At 44.4% G+C, this 25,000-nt stretch overlaps 1 protein-coding gene across 3 annotated transcripts in view; it reads left to right on the top strand.

Annotated features, from left to right (window-relative positions):
- The window catches only part of LOC135222063 (zinc finger protein 148-like), a 104,042-nt gene that overhangs the window by 26,865 nt on the left and 52,177 nt on the right, over positions 1-25,000 (top strand). Inside the window, exon 2 of one of the 3 annotated variants that reach the window (XM_064260212.1) lies at positions 17,588-17,666. The exons of the other annotated variants lie outside the window; for them this stretch is intronic. The gene's annotated coding sequence lies outside the window, so the exon portion shown is untranslated. The remainder of the gene's footprint in view (positions 1-17,587; positions 17,667-25,000) is intronic. 3 annotated transcript variants of the gene reach the window in all.

The following is a 25,000-nucleotide window of genomic DNA, read 5'->3' as shown; positions in this document are numbered from 1 at the left end:
AGGCAGGGAACTCCTCCTTGCTCTTACAACCAGGAGGAATAGCCCAGGTCAGAACTCCAGCCAGTTCCAGAGGCTCACTCACATTCCTCCCACCAATCAGTGAGTCTTCCTTCTGTATAGGACTGAGGTTTTGTATATTGTATTATGTAGGAACAAATAAGAATTTTTGAAAGTAAATTGTATTTTTCCTAATTAGACAAACTTGAGGTCCTTTACATTTATGCCCACCTTATGCCACCCCTCAATCTGTACCTGGGACAAAAGGCAAAGTGGAGTGTTGACATTCAAGCAGGCAGGCCTACCTTCCCTCCTACTAGACGGTAATTACTACCTAACTACCTTGTTCAAGAATTTAACGGCCATAATTCCAGCCTACACTGAAAGTAATTCCTTATGTAAATGACCTAAACTTTGTATAGTTAGGAAAAATACAATTTACGCTTTCAAAAATTGCTGATTTCCTCCTACATCTTAGAAATATAGACAAACTTTCAGTGTCAATGATTAAAGGCTACAAAAGTATGCTGTCAACGGTCTTTCGACACAGAGGCTTGGATTTATCAAATGATAAAGATCTTCACGATGTATTGAGGTCCTTTGAAACCTCAAAAGCTCCACGAGACAAGATTCCCTCATGGAATTTAGATGTTGTCTTAAAGTTTTTAATGTCAGCCCCATTTGAGCCTATGCACGCTGCCTCTTTGAAAGATGTAACTAGGAAAGCTATTTTCCTAACCGCTTTGGCAACAGCTAAGAGGGTTAGCGAAATCCAAGCTATGAGTAAACATGTGGGTTTCAGAGAACACAATGCGGTGTGTTCGCTGACCCCCTCGTTCTTAGCGAAGAACGAAAACCCATTCAACCCCTGGCCTAAAAGCTTTGATATCAAGGGGTTGTCAGAGTTCGTCGGATGAGAGCCGGAGAGAGTTTTGTGGCCCTGTCAGAGCTCTCAAATTTTATCTGGAAAAGACAAACAATGTAGAGGCCCGTCAGACAACTTGTGGTGTTCGGTCAAGAGGCCGGAATTACCAATGTCTAAGAACGCACTGGCGTTCTTCTTGAGAAACACATCAGGGAAGCTCATTCGTCCTGCACGGATGGTGATCTTAAACAAACTGCTAAAAGTTAATGCTCACGAGGTTAGAGCGGTAGCTACTTCGGTGGCTTTTCAGAAAAATATGGCACTCAGTGATATCCTGGGTGCCACATTTTGGCGAAGCAACTCTGTGTTTGCTTCTCACTACCTCAGAGATGTGAAGGCGACATATGAGAATTGCTACTCGCTTGGACCATACATTTCCGCGGATTACAGTATTGGGGACGAGAAGCAATACGAACCCCATCCTTTAGAAAATGGATGTGTTGTGATTTTTAATTATGGGTTTGGGGTTGTTTTTTTTACAGTCATAGGGTTGGCCGCTTGAGGCGGTCTTCCCTTTAATTAGCCTGAAAGTTATGGGACTAACTTTAGTGAGGCTAGGTTAGGTGGTATTTATTATGCTTCGTTGTCTTCAGTATGGTCAATATGGTCTAGTCACATTGTGGTCACGCTCCCGTTGACAGATCATCTAGAACTATCCAGCTATACAGGTCACTACCTTGCTGGAAATTCTAGTTAAGCAGAAGCAGGCTTGGGTGACAGTAATCACGAAGTCAGCTATGCTAACAGGTAGGGAACCAAGATGTCAATCATCTGCATGTGAAATGTTTCCAAAATCCTTCTATTCTGTCCCTTCCCACCTCCAATGGTGGGATTCAGCTATATATATATCTGGCAGGTAAGTGTCATGAACAAAATGATATTGTCATGATACAATAAAGTTTGTTCATACTTACCTGACAGATATATATAATCAAGTACCCACCCACCTCCCCTCAGGGGACAGTGGTAAAGAAAATCTGAATAGAAAATGGGAATGGTTCCCGGTATCCGCCTCCCAGCGGCGGGAATGGGTACTAACCACCTAGCCGACCACTGCGTTTGCCGGGAGTTTCGAAATTCTGTCGGTCGTCAGAGAATACAGCTATATATATATCTGTCAGGTAAGTATGAACAAACTTTATTGTATCATGACAATATCATGTTATGAAAGCAAAGACGAAGAATTTTTTAATTCTGTGTACGAAAATAATTCAGGTTGCGAAATGGTAAAGTCTGAGATTCGCCCAGGCTGCCGAGAACAATTTTAAAAGTAGCGCGCCGCCAACTCAGTAGACTCGCCACCATCCTCCCGCTCTCCCGTTGGTTCCTGATGCTAGTCACCGCTGTAAGACCCTGCTCTCCTATTGGTCAGCATCTGTCCCATCATGCCTCTATGTAAATACTGGAATTCGTTCATTCACATATATTTCGTTTGTTAACGTAATTTCGTGTTGGTGATTTTGCTTTCGTTGTACTGTAAGTTAATTTATCGCGTTGTGTGTGAACTTAATTATTTACGTTATTACCATGGGTCCCAAGAATGTTGCTGAAGTTCACGGAAAGAAGAGGATTCTTTCTATGGAGAACGAAGATGGAGATAATCAAGAACTGTTAATGTTTTCTGCCATTTGTTAATGTGTTTCGTAAAGTTTAGTGTTAATGTTTTCTGCCATTTTTAAATGTGTTTCGTAAAGTTAAGTGTTCATTTTTTCTGCCATTTGTCCTCCTCCTCTGCGGTCACTTTTGGACATCGCCGCACTCAAAAGGTAAGGTTCCACATTTTACTACACACGTACGCACATGTACGTACAGTATTTCATGTACCCTGTACACTAATACACTTTATTTACAGGTACAGTCATGGTTATGTCAGGTATTGAATGGTCCAAATTGTTGTATTTTATTGTTTATTAGTCAATTTAGCCTTATTATAAAATTTACTGTGGTGTTTTTGTAGGGCTTGGAACAAATTAGGCAATTTACATGTAAAACGCAGTTCTAGACGAAAAATTCAGGTTACAAAGGTCCCTTCGGAACGGATTAATTTCGTATCCTGAGGCATTACTGTACTTACCTGAACACCGGAGTGATTCCCACCCTCATCCCCACTTCAATTTGAGAGTGAATAAATCAATTGAGTGGGTCAGCCTCTAGTGGCCGGTATTTTGCACCAGCATTGCCAACAGGACCTCGGGTAACTCATTTGTCTAGATTTTACCTGCAGCGTTGGTAGCGCTGACAGTTAAAATTACCCACTTTGTGATAAATCTGTGGGGATATAGTTTGGGCTGGTCAGTGAACAGGGTGTTCAGGTAAGTATTATAGTATCAGTTTTATTATGAAAACTACATTTTCCTCCTCAGCAGCAACGTCTGCAGAGAGCCTCAGATTGTCCTTTTACAATTCTTGAATCGTTGTTACCCAATTCAGCAGCCACAAACTTTGTAGGTTATCGACTTAGCCAGCATACTTCCACTTCGCTGCTGGGCTCTGGTAGAAAAGGGACCACAACCAACTGGCAAAACTGTCTCTCAGCTTCCACTGTGGGGTAGGTGAAGGGGAGCCTCAGCTCTCACTCGTTCCCATTCAGTACAAGTACTGCAATGAAAAAAGGAAAGACCAATATTTATCAACAATCCCTCACCACAAGAACAATTAAAATATAATACAGTGGTCCCCCCGTATTCGCGGGGGATGAGTACCAGACCCCCCCCCCCCCCCCCCCACAAATAGTTAGAATCCCCGAATGTTTGGAACCCCTATATAAATGCTAAAAACAGACTATTTTGTTAGTTAAAACTTAAGAAAAACCACTAAAAATATTCATACTTGGTTTTTTTAATAGTTTTATCACAAAAAGTGCATTTTATGATGAAATTGATAAGAAAAACCAGGAATTTGTGGATATTTCTCATAGAAAAATACCGCGACTGCGTGAATTTTCCGCGAATAATACAGGGAAACGTTCCCGAGAGAAATCCGCTGATGTGTGAGTCCGCGAATCTGGAGAACGTGAATTTGGGGGTCCACTGTAGTTTAAAAATTGCCTAACCTAATCAACATAACAAAATAATAATAATCAAACATTCATTCACATTCACACATTATTATACTACACAACACTGAGTCTGCTCACCATCACGACTCAGGCACAGAGTGGAAGAAAGGAGTGAGTCACTCAGGTGACTCGTGCCTTGCCTGTGATCGCTCGGTACACAGGGTTGATGTGACGGTCCCGTGCGACCTTGCACACAATAAGACTGGTTGGGGGGTCCCCCATTCAGTCCTCTTGAGAGGTTTTGGCCTCAACAAGGACACGGTGGTGGCAGCAAACGTTTCTCCTGCTGTGCGAGAGTTTCGTAACCCTCCTCGGGAAAGCATTTCTCCAGGGCGAGAAAACACTGCCAGACTCGCATTGTGGCCATCAATGCAGGTTGATGGTCGCCCATGACTTGCTTCTCCTGAAAGTTCTGCTCGCTAGCTGAGCGAGAGTGCCCGATCTTCCTCACCTATTCCCTCTACTTCCTATAGCTACATTGGGAGGAGCGAAGTGAATAGGAGGGATACGGCGATGGAGGACTACGTTCTTGGAAGGATCTTAGGTTCCCACCAGATGTACATCCACATCGTTAAGGAAGGATCTGTCAGTGATGGAGAGACCTCTCACCGTCTCAACATCTGGTGTTTAGATTGGTAGGTTTCGAACACCTGGAGACTATGTTCTCCCTAACTCTTTCTGTCCTTTGGACGGATTTCAATTCACATTCCCCTGTGGGTTCTTGTGTTTTGGGAGCCTTGAGTGCATTTTCTGTTGAATTATACTTGCATTCCAGTCTTAAATGGTCACATATAGATCTGGTTTATATGCCTGTTCCTCCTCAGTTTCTACAGAAGTCGAGGAGGTGCCCCTCCCCGGTGATCATTTGACGAAATTCAGGGATCTCGCTGAGCGCTTATATTCCTTGGAATTTCTAGCACTCTCAGAGTGTTTTGGCCTTTTGTGATCTTCCAACCTCAGGTGAGACAAGAATTCCCTATAGTTTTTATTATAATACCTGGAAATCTAGCTGAGTGCTTGAATTCTTTTGAATTTCTGGCATTCTCCGAGTATTATGGTTTTCAGTAATTTCCAAAAACTAGGGCAAGACAGACATCCCCGATAATTGTCATTAAGCGATTAAATTCCTTGGAATTTCTGGTGTTCTCAGAGTGATTTGGTTTTCTGTGATTTCCAAACTTTGGTAATGAGTAGCCTCGATAATTATTGCAATAATCGAAGTCTCATTGTGCGCCTGGATCCGTTGGTTTTGCTGGCACTCACTGACTGCTCAGCTTCATTATGTTGCCGAGAACCAGGGAGAGACAAAGCTCACCTGATTATTGTCTTCCAAGAGTCAGGTTTTCTTGCCGAGCTCGGGAATTTTTACAAATTCTAGCACTTGCTATCACGAGTGCTTGGATAATGAGAAGAGCCTTTACTAGTGCAGATGAGTTCACTCTTCAGTCTGGTTTGGACTTATGCAGAACTTGGTACTGCATGCAACACCTTCTGGGTGAATAGTCAAGCATTATCCTTGTGTCTTGGAGCATAACACGCAAGACAGCAGACACAGAATCCCTCTTTATCTTCTTGGAGTTTCATCCTTGAAGGAGACTAGTTAATTAGGAAGAAGTGATATTTCCTTGCTGACAATTACCACTCATAGTTATGTAGTGGTGATCTGCTCAGCTCACCTGACTTGGCTTGACCAGGCAGCTCTGCCGAGCCGAGTGCTTGGCTCTACCAAACGAACTCTCTGTTCTTGATCAGTGTGGTCCCTTTCTTTGACATAGCATCCTTCCTTCCAGTGTTGCAGCAAGTTTTCACAGAGGTCATCGTCTTCGTCATCTGACGCCTCCTCACCTCCCTCTTCGAAGGCTTTCATGGCCTAAGAAGAGGAAGGTAGTTTCTCCGCCCCCTGAGAAGTCTTGCCTTGAGACTTCAAAGGGTCCGTATCCTTTCTCAGGGTAGGAAGCAGTTGGCTGTCTCTTCAGCTCACCTGGTCCTTCCGGAGCGGGAACCAAGACGCTATCCCCAAAGCATAGTCTCGGGAGCCCCAGGAGTTTGAATCCAAGTTCATTCTCCTTGGGTACTTGTGTACGAGTCTCATGACAGTGGCACAGGGCCAGAGAAGGGACCGAGCCGTATTAATGGTTTGGACCCAGGAATGGCTATTCTTCAGGTGCCAGGGTCGATGTCGTTGTCCCTTGGGACAAGGCATCTGAAGGAGATAGGAGGAGGTTCTCTGTGTAGTCCTCTTTGTGAGGTTTGATCACAGAGAAGATAGATGCGTAGCAAGATGTGGCAAGTTCTTGCCAGCTTTTACTGCATATAACTCTGCTCAACTTTTGCCCGTGTTCACACAAACGAAGCCGGTGTAGGAAATGAATGCTTCATTTGACGGAGTGAGAAGAGCATCCTTTTCTTTTTTTTTTTCTTTTTTTTTTTTTTTTCTTTTTTTTTTTTACCTCCTGGGTTACACCACAATGAATAAGGGAATAAGAGGAACTCTGTGGAGTGTACTCCCCTGAGTTTGAATCTGAGAGGCTATGGTTTTGGTTCAATCTTAGGATCTTACCAAACATGCGTCAATCTGTTCAGGATGGATAGCACCGAGAAGTTAAACGCTTCTCCAGTGCCACTGCTTTGGGAACAACCCGTTCGACTTGAACTAGTCGTCTTCGGTGTTCTGCTATCACCGTAGAAGTATCCTTTCAGGACAGCTTCACCTTAGTTCCCACCATTAGAAAATGAAGAAGGTCTGCTTCCAGTCCTTATTCTTGTCTCTTGAATGAAGATGAATTAGGATACTGCGTGATATATAGGAACCTACAAATATACTAGTATGTTCTCCTTGCAACATGCGTCTGTTGTCAGTTGCACCGTCTGAGTACAGCCAATCCCTTGTTATTGGTGGACTCGGTTATTGGTGATACTGATAATCGGGTGTACATACTTGGTTTGGTGATCTCGTTTTATGGGACTTGCCATGGGACTTGCCTAATGCCATAACAGTTATTGGTGCCAGGGTGCTTATGGTGCTGATAACCGGTTATTGGCAACATGAGCACCGTTATGGCACCATAAATCGCAGAGTTTTGGTTAATGGTGGTTTTCGCTTATCAACACACCTCGGGAAGGGAAGGGAAGGGAAGGGAACCCCCACCAATAACCGGGAACTGTCTTTGATAGACGCATATCTCTAAGTTAATTCTTCTCTTAACTAACCTGAGACTCAGGACAGCCTTTCGGGCCTCCCAAGAGTTTACGGTTTCAATTTTGAGATGACTTGTGTTATTGTTTGCCAACAACACCACATTTGCATTATCACCGAACAAGAGTTTCTTTCCCCCCATTTCAGTTAAAATGCAGATGCTTGAGTGTATCTTTTTTGCGCTCGATGGCTCTAAGCCAAATGTTTTATAACATGGAATGCACTACCAGGCAACTCAGTATAAGGAGTCGAGTAAGGGGCAGAATACTGATTCCTCTCTCAGATTCTGTTCGTCTTAGTATTGTTTCTCCGCTATCAGTGATTAACGACCAATTCGAATCTCTCTGCTGGGCATCACAGACTTAGGTGTATGGTTGGTTCAGAATTTTCGTGTAAACCCCATGTGTTGTGCTCCACATTTACCCTTGCGAGAATTTTCAGACAGAGATATATATCTCATTAAACTCATTATCACCTTTCTGTTTACCCCACGGTATAACAGAAATCTGTAGTCTTCTGTTCCGTCGCACCTGTCCCGTCGGCCGCTGCAATGACACAGAATGTTTTTTCTGAAGAAAATTTTGAGTTTTGTCTTCTCATATAGATTTTCTAATTCATAAGGTGTTCAGTTAGTCTTTGTTCACTCCAAGTTGAAAATGAATAACAGAAGACTTCACCTGTTCCCCGCCCAACTAGCCTCTGTTTCCAGGGTACAGTGGTCCCCCGTATTTGCGGGGATGCGTACTAGACCCCCCCCCTATAAAAATGCTTAAAACCTACTATTTTGTTAGTTAAAACTCAAGAAAACCCACTAAAAATTTTCACACCTGGTTTTTTTAATAGTTTTATCACAAGAAGTGCATTTTATGATGAAATTGATAAAAAAAACAGGAATTTGTGGATATTTCTCATAGAAACATACAGCGAATGGGCAAATTTTCCACGAATAATGGGAGGAAATGTTCCCGAGAGAAATCTGCGAATGCGTAAGTCCGCGAATCCAGAGAACGCAAGTACAGGAGGTCCACTGTAGAGGGAAAAGTTCCTCCCTGATCCAACCCACAAGAAAGCGCCTCAGCGGCGTAGTTGGTATGGTATTAGCGTCCCACCTCGGTGGTCGTGGGTTCGATTCTCGGCCATTCCATTGAGGAGTGAGAGATGTGTATTTCTGGTGATAGAAGTTCACTCTCGACGTGGTTCGGAAGCCACATAAAGCCGTTGGCCCCGTATAACCACTGGTTCCATGCAACGTAAAAGCACCATACAAACAAATATAAACAAACAAGAAGTGGTTTGTCAGGCAGTACAATCCCTTTGTTTACATTATTGAAAGACTCTGCCTTCATTGCAAGCACCAACTATCTTGCCAAGCAGCAATGAAATAATGGAGTAATTCATTCAGTCCTCTGTAAAACTGTGAAGATGTATGTCTTGCCATCACAAGGACCTTGGTCTTTGAAGGCATTAGATTCTCGTCTATTTTTGCACATACCACGCAAGAATCATCATCTTGTCTCTCAACATCGTTAGCGAAGATGATAGACGATTTGCGTGGTTCGTTCTCAACATCACCCTTCAAAAAGTGGGTGTCATGTCATGACTCCTCCCATGTACACAGTCATTCGGCAGCTGTTGACGAGTCCGAATCCTTCATGATCTCCTGCGCTTTGGACTTTGTATTGGTTGATCTAGATCAGTCATTGCTTTGTCCTATTGATGTGCTGCTGTACCTACGAAGGATCGACACCCTTCCTACGAGATCATGAAAAACTCCTGCAGTTGAATACATCCACTGTACACTCTCAGAGAGCAAGCAGTGCCAGTGCCTTGGTACTTTTCATCTCTCCGAAGAATATGTCGGACCAGAAGTAGATGCGGTCTCATTACGACCACATTTATACGTATCTTTCTTCCTTTGTGTCTGCCCACAGGTCCTTGGAACCTCTTTTCCTTGGACTGGTGGTGGATGCTCACAGGTTGTGTTTGTTTACCCGGCTCCTTCAAGAGGGCAAGTTGCATTTCGCCTATGGTGTGCAGTTCTAAAGTTAGGAAGGATGCGAGAGTGACAAGCCTCTCCACCTTCCCCTCCTCGTCCTTCTACTCTTTCCTCAGGTTGAGGATAGGACACGAACTTAGACTTGCTGGTCGGGCGTTTGAGGTGGTAAGCTTGCACATCAATTTTCCTTCCTATTTTTCTTATTAGAATCATAGAAGCAATCCTGCTCCATCCTCTAGCAAGGGGAGGAAGGAGACTGGCAATAATATAAACCCTTCCCAGACCTTTGCATTAATGCCTACGACTAAATATTCTTTCCAGCCCTTTTTCGGATGAGTCACGGTTCCTCACTCATTTTGAAAAGGTCCAGAAGTTTGACTCTTAATCATTCTGCTCCTACAATCCGATCAAGTTGGCAGGGCGCTCTACCTCACTCCCACGACCAGGAGGAATAGCCCAGGTGTGCTGAACTCCAGTCAGTTCTAGAGGCTCACTCAGATTCCTCCCACCAATCAGTGAGTCTTCTTAATGTAAAGGACTGAGGGTTGGTATATAGTGTATGAAAAAATCACAATTTTCATACAATCAACTTCCCTGTCAGATATATACATAGCTAAGACTCCGTCGTCCCCGACAGAAATTCAAATTTCGCGCCACTCGCTACAGGTAGGTCAGGTGATCTACCGGCCTGCCCTGGGTGGCAGGACTAGGAACCATTCCCGTTTTCTATCATATTTTCTCTGTCGCCGGTGGTATCAACATTGTTGTTACTACCTCCGGACTGGAATTTGCTTTTCAAGGCAATTGATCATCTTTATTGGACTTTTTGGTGACGTACCTTGATCGTTGTTTTGGCATTCGCTACCGTGGACTGGATTTGGACTTGCTTTTGATTTTTCTTCAAGAATGTCTGATTCAAGTGGTTGTGTGAGAGTGTGTGTGAATGTAGGCTGCAAGGTGAGGATACCGAAGGCTTCGGTTGATCCTCACACTGTATGCCGTAAATGTAAAGGTTTTGACTGTTCTTTGACTAACACCTGTCATGAGTGTGGAAGGTTGAGTGCGGAGGAACGGAAGACTCTAACTTCTTATTTGAAGAAGTTAGAGAGGGATAGAGTGAGAAGGGCTGCATCTAAGAGTGCGGGTAGTACAAGGCCTATTGAGCCTTTTAACGATTCTAACTCTTCTTTAAACTATGCATATGATTCTAATTCTGTATCAGGGCCCTCACAAGCTTTGCATTCAGATTCGGCCTCAGAAATCGCTGATCTGAAAGCTACACTTCAGAGGATGAAATCCAAAATGGCTGCCATGAAAGGTAAGGATTGTGATAGTGACATTTTTAGTGAAGTGAGTGCCCCCAGTGTTGTGGAGGGGGCGTCTGACTGTCTCTGCGACGCTCCCAGGTCTAGACCTCTTTCAAGCTCCCAAGCCCAGAGGAGAAGAAAAGTTGAAAGCCTTACGGAGGTTGTGGAGAATTCCCCCCGGTCAGGCGTCCCTTCAGCAGGCTCTGTAGCTCGACAGACTGCTCAGGACCGCTATAGAAAAAGCGTCCTTCGAGAGTGCTTCTCTTCGTCCGCTTCTCCCTCACCTAAACGAGGGTGGAAGGATGCGGACCTTTCCAGGCCCCTGAAAGGCACTGGAAAGAACCTGTATTTGATTCAAGCCCCGAACGCTTTTCTGAAGAAGCGCCTTCCTCGATCAAGAAGGCTAAGAGGGTTTTGACGTCTCCTGGCTTTGACAAAACTCCTTCGAGGTCTCCCTCTCCCGTTGAAGAGGACGCCGGAGAGGCTTCCAAGAGGATTCTCTTAGCTGTCCAAGAACAGTTATCCGCCTTGGTAGGAGTTCTTTCGAAGGATCCTCCTCGTAGGAAGGACGTGAGGCTTCCTGTCAAGAAGTCTCGTCTTCCTTCTCCCGCCAGGAGTGAGGCTCCTGTGGGACGTGAGGCGTCTTCTAGGCGTGAGATGTCTTCTGATAGCGAGTCGTACGCCAAATATGAAGCGCCAGACAAGCGCGAGGCGCCAGACAAGCGCGAGGCGCCAGCCAAGCGCGAGTTTTCTTCCAGACGAGAAGCGTCTTATAGGATTGAAGCGCCAGACAAGCGCGAGCAGCCTAACAGGCATGAGGAGTTAGCCAGACGTGAGACGTCTGCCAAGCGAGCAGCGTCAGCCAAGCGCGAGGATTCAGCCAGGCACGAGGCGCCAGACAAGCGTCATCCAAGCAGGGATGAAGCGCCAGAGAGGCGTGAGGCGCCAGCCAAGCGCGAGGAGCCAACCAGGCGCGAGACGTCTGCTTTGATTCATAGGGGCTCCGTACACGCTCTTAGCCCCTCTCCAATTAGGAGTTTGTCTCCCGCAGAGAGAGAGATTGGGGAGGAAGACCCAGACTTGAAGTTGAATTCTCCTTCTGATCCTTTCATGGAAGAGGACTCAGAAGACGAGACTCACGGCAGAGAAGGGCTGTCTAACTACAAGGTTTTGACAGCTCTTCTTCTTCAGGAATACGGAGATTCCTTGACCCCTGCCGCTCCTCCTTCTCCACGCTCCCTTTTTTCGTGCTCCAAGACGCCAAAGTCTTCGTCTTTTCTGAAGATGAGGCCGACGATATCAATGAAGAGAGCTCTTCAGTCTCTGGATAGCTGGATGCTAACCAAGAAGGAGTTGGTTAGAACTGTGTTCTGCATGCCTCCCGCTAGACTTACGGGCAAGAGAGGTATTTGGTACCAGACTGGGGAGAATATGGGTCTCTCTCTCCCAGCTTCGGCTGAAGCTGACTTTTCCAGTTTGGTAGACGCATCCAGGAGACATAGCCTACATATTGCGCGAGTGACTTGGGGTCTTTCGGAGCTGGATCATCTCCTCAAGGGACCCTTCCATGTTTTGGAAGTGTTCAACTTCCTGGATTGGTCCCTTGGGGTGATGGCCAAGAAGGCCCATGCCTCAGAAGGCCTCGACCCTGATGTACTCCTCTCGATCTTGTCGTGTATTGACAAGGCGGTACAGGACGGCTCAGGGGAAGTCTCTTCCTTATTTGGAGCCGGACTCTTGAAGAAGAGGTCTGTTTTTAGCGCTTTTCTGACAAAAGCAGTATCTCATTCTCAAAGGGCAGCATTGTTATTCGCTCCCAGGTCTGACTTTTTGTTCCCTGCGCAGTTGGTGAGGGACATTTCCCGTTCGCTGACGGAGAAAGCGACACAGGATCTTCTCCTTCAGTCGTCCAGGAAGAAGAGACCAGTGGTGGTGGGAGAGAAGAAAGGTGCTAATACGCCTCTGCAGCCCTTTCGAGGAGGTCCTCCCTCTAGAGCTCCCTCAAAAAGGAAAGCGACTGAGAGGAGAGGTAGAGCTTCTTTCCGTCCCTTTAAAAGGGGAAAGTGAAGCTGCGTTCCTCCAAACACCAGTAGGTGCCAGGCTCCTGGGATTTGCGGAAGCCTGGGCACTCATCGATACAGACGCTTGGTCAATGTCTGTATTACAGAAAGGATACCTCATACCCTTCCTGGACAATCCTCCCCTGACTTCAACTCCGCGGGAATTGTCCGCCAATTACAAGGACCCTGTGCTGAAAGATACTCTTCAACGAATGGTGGATCAGATGTGGGACAAGAGAGCGATAGAACTAGTGCTGGATCAAAGCTCCCCGGGGTTTTACAATCGCCTTTTCTTGGTTGCGAAAGCCTCGGGGGGTGGGCTGGAGAACCAGTTCTAGACGTCAGCACTCTGAACAAATTTGTTCAGAAACAGAAGTTCTCCATGGAGACTTCTACGTCAGTCCTTGCGGCTCTTCGCCAAGGGGATTGGATGGTTTCTCTGGATCTCCAAGATGCCTATTTTCATGTCCCGATTCATCCTTCGTGGAAGAAGTACCTCCGTTTCATGACGGGGGGAAGGATCTTCCAATTCAGGGCCTTGTGTTTCGGCCTTTCCACTGCTCCTCAGGTCTTCACAAGCCTGATGAAAAATGTGGCGAGATGGCTTCACCTGAAAGGTATCAGTATCTCTCTGTAATCTTAGTACGGACCTGGGCTCATCAGAGCAAAATCAGAGAGACAGTGTTTGGAGGACCTTGCTTTGACCCTAAACCTGATCAAGACCTTAGGATTACTCGTGAACCTCGAGAAGTCCCAACTGATCCCCAGCCAGAACTGGTCTATCTGGGTGGGGATTCAGATGGATTCTCGGGGTTTTCGAGTATTTCCTTCTCAAGAGAGACTAACGAGAGGCTTAGAGAAAGTCTCTCTCTTCTTAGGGAAAAAACGTACTTCGGCGAGGGAATGGTTGAGCCTTTTAGGGACCCTTTCCTCGCTCGAACAGTTCTTTCCTCTAGGAAGACTTCATCTCCGTCCTCTTCAGTTCTTCCTCAGAAGATCGTGGAACATGAAGACAGGACTTCTTTCGGACAGTTTTCCCATTCCAGTAATGATGAGACGTCACTTGGAATGGTGGTTGCCCCCTCTGAAGGAAAACAAAGGTTCTTCCCTAGAGACTCAGAACCTGAGCCTTGTATTGTTTTCCGACGTGTCGGAAAAAGGTTGGGGAGCAACCTTGGGAAAGAGATAGGTGTCAGGCACCTGGAATGCAATTCAGGTGTCCTGGCACATAAATTGCAAAGAACTGTTTGCCGTACACCTGGCCCTAAAGAGCTTCGAGCCTTTAGTGATGAACAAGGTAGTCCAAGTGAATGCGGACAACACAACCGCCCTTGCCTACATTCGAAAGCTAGGAGGGACACACTCGTATGCCCTATACGAACTCGCAAGAGACCTTCTTTTGTGGACATTCCAGAGGAACATCTCCCTCTTGACGAGGTTTGTTCAAGGAGTAAGGAACGTAAGGGCAGACAGGCTGAGCAGGAGGAACCAGGTCCTTCACACCGAATGGACCCTCCACTCAGAAGTTTGTCGGAGTCTCTGGTCTCTTTGGGGGACTCCTCATGTGGACCTCTTTGCCACGTTCCTCTCAAAAAGACTGGAAGTCTTTTGCTAAGTAGTAGAAGACCCCAGAGCTCTTACAGTAGACGCCTTCCTTCTAGATTGGTCTCATGTAGACGTATACGCATTTCCCCCATTCAAGATTCTGGGACAAGTGCTCAGGAAGTTTGTGTCCTCGGAGGGGACGAAAATGACCCTGATAGCCCCCTTTTGGGGCTATCAGCTCAAGAGTGGTTCACGGAGGTACTGGAGTGGATGGTAGACTTCCCCAGATCCCTTCCACAAAGGATGGATCTTCTCAGAGAACCACACTTCGAGAGGTTTCATCAAAACAAAACCTCCCGCTCTCGCTCTGACTGCCTTTCAACTATTGAAAGACTTGTCAGAGCGAGAGGCTTTTCTCGCAAGGCTGCAAGCGGGATCGCTAGAGCCCGGAGAACTTCCACTATGCGAGTTTACCAGTCTAAGTGGGAAGTATTTAGAAGGTGGTGCAAGTCGAAGAAGTTGTCCTCCTCCAGTACCTCTGTAACAGAAATCGCCGATTTTCTGTTATTCTTGAGAGAGGAATCTCGTCTCTCCGTAGCCACTATAAAGGGCTACAGGAGTATGCTTTTGGCCGTCTTTAGAAATAGAGGCCTAGATCTGGCAAATAATAGAGATCTACACGATCTTGTTAGATCCTTTGAGACCATGAAGTCTAAGAATACATCTCCCCCTAACTGGAACCTCGACGTGGTCCTGAAGTTCTTGTCCTCGGGAAGATTCGAACCTCTGCATATGGCCTCGTTTCGTGACCTAACGAGAAAATGTTTGTTTCTTTTGTCACTGGCGACAGCTAAGAGAGTTAGTGAGCTGCACGCCCTTAGTGATAAAGTGGGATTCAAACTAGACTCAGCCATCTGTTCATTCAAAGCTTTATTTCTGGCGAAGAATGAAAATCCTTCGAATCCCTGGCCGAGAAACTTCGAAGTTAAAGGCTTATCGGGTCTCGCCGGCAGGGAAACTGAGAGGTCTCTTTGCCCAGTAAGAGCTCTAAAGTTCTACATGCAGAGAAAGAAACAGTTGGGAGGTTCTAGACAAGGTCCCTGGTGCTCGGTGAAGGACCCTTCAAGACCTATGTCCCAAAAATGCGTTAGCCCTTTTTTGTTTTAGGAACGTCATTACCGACTCTCATAAGGCCTGCACGGATGACTCTTTGAAACTCCTGAGAGTAAGAGCTCATGAGGTGAGAGCAGTAGCTACGTCTCTCTCTTTTCAAAGAAATATGTCACTCAAGAATATCTTGGAAGCAACATATTGGAGGTGTAATTCAGTGTTTGCTTCTCACTATTTAAAGTACGTTCGTGTGACCTACGAGAAATGTTTTTGGGGGGTTTTTTTTTTTTTTTTTCTCCTAGGTCCTTCGTCCCTCGTCTGCGGACACAATCCTGGGTACAGGAGCTAACACCAATCTTAAATGATGCATAAGACTAATAGATATGTTCTAGACTTTCTGCTGAGCAAGTGCAGGTGCCGCACTGGCGACCAGTCACTTTCGTTCAGTAAGGAACTCTTGTGATATCTTTTTTTAGATGAGTATTATTAAATTTTTTTTTTTGAAAATTTATGTGTGCGTGTGTAATTTGGTTTTGAGTTATGGTTGTTCTGAAGAGCTTGGGGATAACTCGGAACAATTATTAACACTAACTTGGTGGTTAGGATCAGGTGGTCGGGATTGGTTGTGTGCTCCTTCATAAGGTGTATTGTCATATAAGTGGATCAGCACCCATTGACAAAGTCCTTTCGGGCTCTGCCGAGTAAGTGGATAAGACCCCTTCGGCAGACCCACAAGAACTCTTGGCCATAGATCACATATCTCGCTAAAGTTTCTTGAGGTGATGCAGACTCCTGGGCGACAGCCACAAAGTCTACCACCTATCAGGTAGGAACCAAGGTTTTTTGTACCTACAACATATGTTGTTTACCTGTCTATTCCATAAGTAGCTGTCTCTTACCCTCCACCGAAGGGTGCCAATCAGCTATGTATATATCCGGCAGGTAAGTTGATTGTATGAAAATGATATTGTTATGATACAATAAAGTTTCATACATACTTACCTGGCAGATATATACGATTAGGGCCCACCCAGCCTCCCCGCAAGGAGACAGGTGGAAGAGAGAAAATATGATAGAAAACGGGAATGGTTCCTAGTCCTGCCACCCAGGGCAGGCCGGTAGATCACCTGACCTACCTGTAGCGAGTGGCGCGAAATTTGAATTTCTGTCGGGGACGACGGAGTCTTAGCTATGTATATATCTGCCAGGTAAGTATGTATGAAACTTTATTGTATCATAACAATATCATTTTTTAAAGTAAATTGAATTTTTCCTAACTATACAAACCTGAAGTCCTTTACATTAATGGCCACCTCATGCCACCCCTCAATCTGAAATCTGGGCCGAAAGGCAAAGTGGAGTGTTTACATCCCGGCAGGCAGGCCTACCCACCTGCCAGACAGTAATTATACCGCCTAACCACCTTGTTCAAGAATTTAACGGCTGTATTCCAGCCTACACAGAAAGTAATTCCTAATGTAAAGGACCTCAGGTTTGTATAGTTAGGAAAAATATATTTTACTTAAAAGAATTGTGATGTTTACTTCCGGTTGGGAAGGGACTCCCTACTATCGCACAGTAGTAAACTGCCTAGCCACCTTGTTTGAAAGTTCAGCAGCTGATTTCCAGCATTCACTGAAAGTAATTCTTAATGTAAAGAACCTCAGGTTTCTTTTAAAGAAAATTGTATTTCTCCTAACTATACAAACCAAAGGTCCTTTACACAGGCCCACCTCATGCCACCCCTCAATCTGCTACCTGGGCCAAAAGCAAAGCGGAATGCTTACATTTCGGGGGGTTGGTCTCCTGCCAACCGAATGATAGTTCGGCTACCCAACTACCTTGTTGAAAAGTCTAGCGGCCGTTTTCCTGCTTTGCCGCATGTAATTCTTCATATATAGGACCTCAGAATTGTATAGTTAAGAAATTTTATTAGTCTGAACCAGAGGCAGGTGAGATCTGTCTCTTCATAATAGCAGATCTTCTGAAATAGTGCTAATGAATGCTTCACTAGTATGAGTAGACATTCAGTAATATTTTTGTTTGCTTTTAACTTTTATTATTCTAGGCATATGTTGTGACTAGGCATAAAGACAATTAAAAAAAAGACCTTTTACTTTTGGAGCAAAATGTTTTTAGTGTCATCATGCAAAAATACATTGTTTATGTTAAATTATTTATTTAATAATAATGATATGTTAGAGATGATGAGAAAAGGCCGATTTGAAGGTTGCAAGTATGGAGGTTGAGTTTCCAATAAACTGAAATTCCCTTCTTCCTGAAATCTTTTGAAATGAACTGTTCTTGAAGCGTTTTATATCTGATATGCTATTGATTGCCTGTACTATAGCATTGTCTTCATTTGTAATATTGTTTGTTGTATGTACTTTCAGGGTTTCACAGTGCTGAATTCTACGGAAATCTAAGTTTCGGTTTTTCTGGAGCCCGTCTACTATCTCCTGTTGTTGGAAGGTTAGTATTTATCGAAATATTTTATATATCAGAAAAATAACAGTAGTGGAAAGATATTGTGTCTGATACTTTGATACAGTGGCTCCTGCTATATATGTAGTATTTTGTTTTTCCTGCGGGAATGCAAATCATCACCTTCTATGTATGAGTATTCCTCAACACAAGCTTGAATCAGTCATCGAAACAAGATACATTATACCTCAGTTCACTGGTTAATGGACAACTCACTTACAGACTGTTGACACTGGTTAATTTAGCTTTGGCCCACTCACACTGGATATGTCTTCTATGATATTTTGATGATTGGTTAGTCTTACAAGCTTATTGCTACAGTTGCCCTAGGATAGGGACTGTCTTCTCGAGTTTTGTGACATAGGGGTTGACATGAAGTATGAGAAATTGGATGTCCTTCCCAAGCAGAGGGTAAAGTACCAGGACATGCTGGTAGATATGGTAGGTGTAAGAGTGTAACCTTTTGGATTCATGTATCAGTTAGTTCTGAGAGATAACATGCAAGTTCTTGTTGTGTCAGGAACAGCCTGTTTACCAGTGGCAGGTCATTCTTGGCCAATTATCATCCTTGGAAAAGAGTATCCATTATGAGTGGTTTCACTTCTACTCTGCAATGGAGGTTGAAGGAGTTCTGGTCTCCAGTCTGGCATTCTTGTTTCCTTCCAGTTCCTTTTTCTGAAGAGGTACAGGAATACTTAGCCTAGTGGCTAGATGACAGGAACCTTACAGTGGGAGTGCCACTCAGCACTTCCCCTCTAGAGATGTAGTATCAGCTGTGTGGGACCAGAATGACTGGCACCTTCACATTGACAGTATCTCAGAACGAAAGGCAGCTTTCTAGCTTTCTAGGAGTTTCAAGGTCAAGTGATGGGACACTCCATGATATTGATGAGTGATTGTACCATGGTAGTGGCATATGTCCAAAAACATGCAGGGTTGGTTTCCCTTCCTCTACATCAATTAACAATGCAGGAGTATGAGTTGGCAATAGACCACTAAGTAGAGCTGACTTCCAGGTATATTCCATGGTCTTAGACAAACTTAGCCACCAGAGACAAGTAATGGGAAGGGAATGGTCTCTACACAAATGTGTGGTGAAGAGGCTTTACAGGGTTTGGAGGACTCCAGGTATAAGCCTAGTCTTCAATTCAATAGTCCCAGACCTAAGGGCACTCTTGGTGGATGCCTTTTGACACCCTTAGTACAGTTTTGATGTCTATGCTTTGGCACCATTTTGCCTGGTCAGAAGGGTGATCAGGTCAACAAGGTATTAATCACCCCAAATTTTGTGCTAACTCTGTTGCCTTCCAAGTAGCCAATTCTGAGCAGTATCTGCACCTGCTAGCTCTGTTATCTGAGGTCCCAAGAGATTCCCTTTGGACATAACCCATTGTTCCAGCCATATGTAGAGGTACCACCAGGCCATAAAAGTACTATCACATCATGCTTTGAAACTATTGAGCTTCTGGTGATAGTTTTTTTTTTTTTTTTTTTTTTTTTTTTTTTTGCTGGACTGCAAAGGAGATGTCTGGATAACTACAAAAGTCATCAGGGCTGTCTATCAGGGGAAATAGGCCATTTATTATGGTTGGTGTCGTAGACAGGGTATCTCTCCCGTCAGAGCCACTCTTCAGTAGGTAGATAACTTCCTACTCTATCTTTGCTGTGAGAAACTTATTTCTAGAGAGAGAGGCTTCAGCCTTTCAGACCCACTAGTTTTGCTATGACACACCCCTGGCTCCTCCCCCAGACAGCCGTAACGAGCAAAAACCAAAACCGCCCATCAGCGAGCAACCAGACACATGCGAGTTGACAGGAACCAAACCGCCATATTTGAAGTTGACAGGACACAGGCAACACCTGTTACACCGCACCATTACTACAACCCTCCCCTAATTATTGTTACGAGGGACAACGACTTAATCAACCAATTAAAATGTCCAAAAAAGTCATACTATCAGAAGATGTGCATAATCTTAGCGAAACTAGTGATGATGACAATGTTCCACCGGCACAACCCAAAAAGAAGAGATGTCCCAATACGGAAGAAACCAGCCAGGAACCTTCCAATAGTGAAATTCTTCAATTGTTATTATTACAGAATCAAACATTATTGAAACTAGTGGAGAAAGGATAAGGTTTAATATTCTGTTTTTATATAAAAACGTCTTGGATAGCAGCGGATATAGACTGATGACGTCATAAGCAGGGCAGTAAAAGGTAAACAATGAGCCGGAACGGACCGTGCGGTAGTTATAATTGTAAAAGTTGAGAATAGATAAATTTCGAGACCGAAGTACATTATCATATAATCCTAAACTATGTGTAAAGTGAGCCTAAACATTATAAGGGCTAGATACTTATATGCCAAAGGTAATTAATGTTGTAAGGTGAGGTGTTAACTAGTTTTGCCTTACGTTCCAAAGAGCCGAGTAGCCTAACTAGCCTAACTTTTTCTAACTTTGAGTTTAACATACTACGTCAATCTAGGCTACCTATTAGCCGCTCCCTTCCGCCTATCCCACCGAGATCCTATCGTCGACATTTAACTGGAGGGGTTCCTGTCAAAGGCGGTATAATTGCGGCCTACTCAGCTAATGGGCTTAGAATTTTATATCACACTCGTTTCCTTTCGATATAATGGTTTCACCCCTTACCATGAGGAACTGCGTCTTAAGAATTTCTGACAGGTCGGCTATATAAATAATATAGACGATTACTGTAGAGGCTATATAAATTTAAGTATGGGGTATAGTGAGAGGATGCGATTGACCTGAATTAACCGATGAAGGCCATTTGAGCCTAGAACCCGATTGCCTGGCTTCAGCCTTCTAGGTCTGCTGCTGTCCAACCTGATTTGTAAATTCATGAGCCATATTATAGACATCAGTTAAACTTTTATTATCAAATTTGAGTCTAGGATTTCACTCCTATTGCAGAAGTGGTTCGACTGCAAAAAGGAATGACAATACTCCTCCTCCTAAGCGCCCTCGCCGTAAAGTAGATTTACCTGAGAATGCAAATGAAGAATTATTTACAACTTATAATGAAGATAGTAGTGACTATGAAGAATTTAACCCGCTTACCTTTAACAAACCTATTCCTACTTATATATCTAATAATTTTAATGCTGTGCCCTCCATTCATAGAGATGGGAAAATACAATTAAATGACTCCCTAATTGCATTAACTTTAAGTGAAGAAGACAAGAACTCTCATGATCAATTCTTTGTTTGTAATCATAATAAAGAACTTGCAGACCTTTTCAAATTGATAAATTTGCAAAAGTTGAACTTTTGGCCAAGTATCAGGTTGTTTAATGAAGATTTCAAGAAGAAATTTCACTTTGATATTGAAAACATTAAAATGGCTATATCTTCTTTTCAAGGGCATGCAGCTCTGGCGCAATTAGCTTACCCCTCTAAGATTAACGATATTGATTTCATTACTAAAGTGATAATTGGGCCTTTCAGGAAACACATTGATCTAATCAAAAGTTTAATCTGCTCATTCAGAAGTAGATCTTTACCCAGGAACCTCAATTTAGATACCAGAGATGCTATTATTAAAGCTGAAACTAATGATATATGGGTCTTATCAGATGATCAAAGGAAAGCTATTGCTTTGTGCTTTCGAGGTCGGTCCCCTTCCTAGAGGAGGGGACATTATCTCTAGAGGTGGAAGGTTCAACTTTGGCAAGCATCAGGGCTACCCAGAGGGAAATTTAACTTTACAGAGGATTCAGGGGAAGCTTTGGGTTCAAGAATAGGTTCAATCCCTACAGGCGAGGTATCAAGAGAGGTGGCCGAAGAGGGGGAAGGAGTACAGGGGGACAGACAGCAATTAATTATGACGTCAAAGATAAGAAACAAAACTAATTATGCTTTAATTCTTAATACCATCGAGCCCTGCTCGGACCAAGAGGAAAATAACCTGGAGCTACACAGTAAAGATAAAAATTTGGCAAATGTACCCACTAACAATTCAATGATATTGGAAGAGTTGAATTTCCCTACAGAAGCCTCTAGCTCCAAGGAAACCTCTCACACCCCTCCAATAAGTGGGATAGGTAGGTCATTGACAAATAAATAAAAAATTGGTGGCAAAAAACTCCCAAATTCTTCTTTTGCATGCAACTTGATCAGTAAGGGTGTGAGACTCCCATTTACCAATAGAAATAAGGCTCAAAAGACTTTGAAAAGATTAGGGGTTGATAGATATTATTCTTCTAGCAAGAGAATAATACCAGAGAGAGAATGTAACAGATTACTAGACCTAGGGGTAATAGAACAAAATTAACAGAAAATTCTTTCTACTACTCTAACCACATATTTTACAAGCTTAAACCCGATGGGAGCATTCGCCTAATCTTCGATATGAAATGCCTTAATACTATGATCAAGAAACCTTCTTTTTCTCTATGCTGAAACTAAAACTATATTCCCTTATTTGCATTTAAACAACTGGGCATGTAGACTTGATTTAAGGGGGCCGGCCGGAACCCTTATATATGGTGGTATAGGGCGAAAAATGCAGTCATGAAAAAATTCATGGAGCTTCATATGGCAATGAGAATACGTATACGAATATTTCTGTCAAAATTCTTCTTACTTTCGTAGTTACAGGGTAATTAGTTATCATAACTCAATAAGCCTAAAAAAAAAACATTGATCCGTACAAGAAATGCAATTTTGTTCATGAAACTTACCTGTCCAGATATATATATAGCTGTATTCTCCGACGTCCGACAGAATTTCAAAACTCCGGCACACGCAGTGGGCGGCCGGCCAGGTGGTTAGTACCCATTCCCGCCGCTGGGAGGCGGATATCAGGAATCATTCCCATTTTCTATTCAGATTTTTCTCTGTCGCGGTAGTGAAAAACACCTGTTTCCACTACCTCCGCCTAGGATTTTGAAACTTCATTAGCCGCTTAAGTATCCTACTTATTTTTTTTGAATGATTGACTTGGATTTGTGGCTAGGCATACGCTATCATAAATTAATTAAAAATTTTTTCATTGCATATGATGTCTGAATCTAGTTAGCCTAGGTTTCAGATTTTGTTGTCTGCAACGGGTAAGGGGAGGCTACCGAAACCTTCGGTAGACACTCGTTTAGTATACATGTTTTCTTTGTTGAGAGATCAATGTAATTAGTGTAATGTTGACTGATTCCGAAGAGACGTATGATTCGTATGTACGCAAAATTAGAGCGTGATAGAATCAGGAGGTCTTCCTCCACAGTAACAGAAGTTAGGATAATGAACCTACTAACCTCCAGTAGACTTTATTTTGCCTAACCCTGTGGTATGGCTTACGGGCCTAGAGGAAGTTCTGTGAGAAGTAATGCCCCCCTTTCTATTATTGTGGATTAGATCAAGTAAGCTTGAAAAAGTGCTCGCTCTCCAATCAGTGTTGTGAGTGTAGTGATGTTGATTTTGCCCCTAGTGTTGTGGAGGGGGCGTCAGATCGGTCCTATAACGCCTCTAGGTCTAAACCTCTGTCGGACTCCCAGGACCAGGGAGGGGGCCCCCTGCACGTAGAAGGAGGGTTACGGGAACCCCCCCCACGATCTGGCGTCCCCTTCGGCAGGATAAGGCTGCCAAAGATCGTGCACGTGCACGAATCATGAAAGATTGCTTCTCGTCCTCCGAGGCGTCCTCCCGCAAGGTTGGAGCTCTCGGAAGGACTCGCGCCCTCTAAGAAGCTTTAGAGAAGAGGACGCTTCACGTCCTCTCTCTCGTCAGGAGGGAACGTCAGATCCGCCCCATAAACGCCTCTAGGCCTGGACCTCTGTCGGACTCCCAGGACTAGGGAGAGGGCCATGTCGAAAGCCGAAGGAGGGTTACGGGGAACCCACATCGATCTGGCGTCCCTTCGGCTTGACTTAATATCGATAAGCGTGACAAAGACGCAAAATGTCGCACAGGCGGCTGTCGTCTTGGTCAAGAGATTAAAAATGTCCTTAAGGCAGGACCCTCACAAGGACGCCTTCGAGACATTCAACGCTCTATCGAGAAGAAGGAACGTCTTTTACTCTTGTAGCAAGGATTGTTTTGTTGCTTTCCAAGACACTCCACCTTCACAATTTGCCTCATCGAAGGCCAGGAAGGCCCTGGCTTCGTTAAGATGGCCACTTCGCTCTCTGCGAAGAGAGCGTTTAAGAGAGTCCAGGATTGGATGGATTCAAGGAAGGTTAAAGGGAAGGACTTCGTTTGCACTTCCTCATCTAGACTGAAAGGGAGAGCTGGGATCTGGTACGAAACAGGAGAAGAAGCAGGATTGAAAGCACCGTCTTCTTCTCAAGGAGATTTCGCCAATTTGGTGGACGCTCCAAGGTCTTATTTGTCATCGGCTAAGGTTTCCTCCTCCCCTCATGGCGCTATGTATACGTTAGGTGACGTTCGCTTTACTTACGAAAACGGGATATTGTTCAAGCTCATAAGATTTGACGTCCGGCAAGCGTGATTTGCATAGTCAAACAGCTCGCCAAGACGCATCTTACTACGTCCCTAAGGGTACGCTCTGTTCAGCGGACAGAGATGACACTGGACAGACTATCTAGTTTTCGACAGGAGAAAGGGCAAAGAATTCTCATACCCAAGAACACACAGGCGTCCTTTTAAATGCCCTTCTGCAGTGTCGATGAGCGTGACAAAGAGCAAGATGTCGCACAGCGGCCGTCGTTTTTGTCAAGAGTGGCGAACGTCCTTAAGACTCGTGCCTGATGACGATCACCGTACTTATGCTTAGACGCTCGCGTTTCATGAGCGGCTTCTCCCCTCGCCAGGAAGCCTCTCAAGTTACTCGTGTTGACGCACGTCATTCACTATGACGCTTCCCTTGATGTTCGTCGCTCTTCTATTCCGGACGCTCTTCAAGACGCTCAAAGAATGCAATCAGGACGTTCGGCAAGCACCTCGCGACGATGCCTTTCGGAACGCTCGGCGTTCCTTTTTTGAGCGCGTGTCTGGATATTTTCACTTGCATTACTAAGACGCAAAATGTTGCACAGGCGGCCGGGACCGTCTTTGTTAGAAGGTAACGAAAGTCTTAAGGCCGTCTTGGAGACGATAGCCTTACGTCTTCCTATAGTGCTCTCACTTCAGGAGCAGTGTGCGGCTCTCCAGGACGCTTTTCGGGTGACCTTTCAGAAGACGCTCGACGTCATAAACATTGATAAGCTTTTTGGAAGACGCTTCGATGTCTTACACATCTGGACGCTCGCCAGGCACGCTAGCGAGGACGCTTTTGAAGACGCTCGGCATCCTACACGTCATGACGCTCGGTAGAGCACTTGCCAGGACGTTCTTCAGAACGAT

Source organism: Macrobrachium nipponense, chromosome 3 (assembly GCF_015104395.2).
Source record: "Macrobrachium nipponense isolate FS-2020 chromosome 3, ASM1510439v2, whole genome shotgun sequence".
NCBI classification, from domain to species: domain Eukaryota; kingdom Metazoa; phylum Arthropoda; class Malacostraca; order Decapoda; family Palaemonidae; genus Macrobrachium; species Macrobrachium nipponense.
This window is presented reverse-complemented; position numbering and strand designations above follow the sequence as displayed.